This window comes from Silurus meridionalis, chromosome 4 (assembly GCF_014805685.1).
Source record: "Silurus meridionalis isolate SWU-2019-XX chromosome 4, ASM1480568v1, whole genome shotgun sequence".
Taxonomy (NCBI): Eukaryota; Metazoa; Chordata; class Actinopteri; order Siluriformes; family Siluridae; genus Silurus; species Silurus meridionalis.
Window position 1 is genome coordinate 27,335,413 of NC_060887.1, and position 265 is coordinate 27,335,677.

Here is a 265-nt window from a genome sequence, read left to right on the forward strand (position 1 = left end):
ATCAAATACATGTGAAACCTACAAATATATTTGTGCTTTTGTACAAAATACATAAAAAAATTACAAATTTGATTGAAAATTGATTTTGACTGAAGTCAGTTTATATTGCAATCATTTTTGTTAATCATGCTTACTTAATAAAACAATAAGCCATAAAAGCGGAGATAATCAGAGTTAAAGATAACCCAGCCATTATGGATGAACCCAGCCATTATGGATGCACAAGCCAGTGCACTCTTAGTGCCGGTCCCAAGCCCGGGTAAAT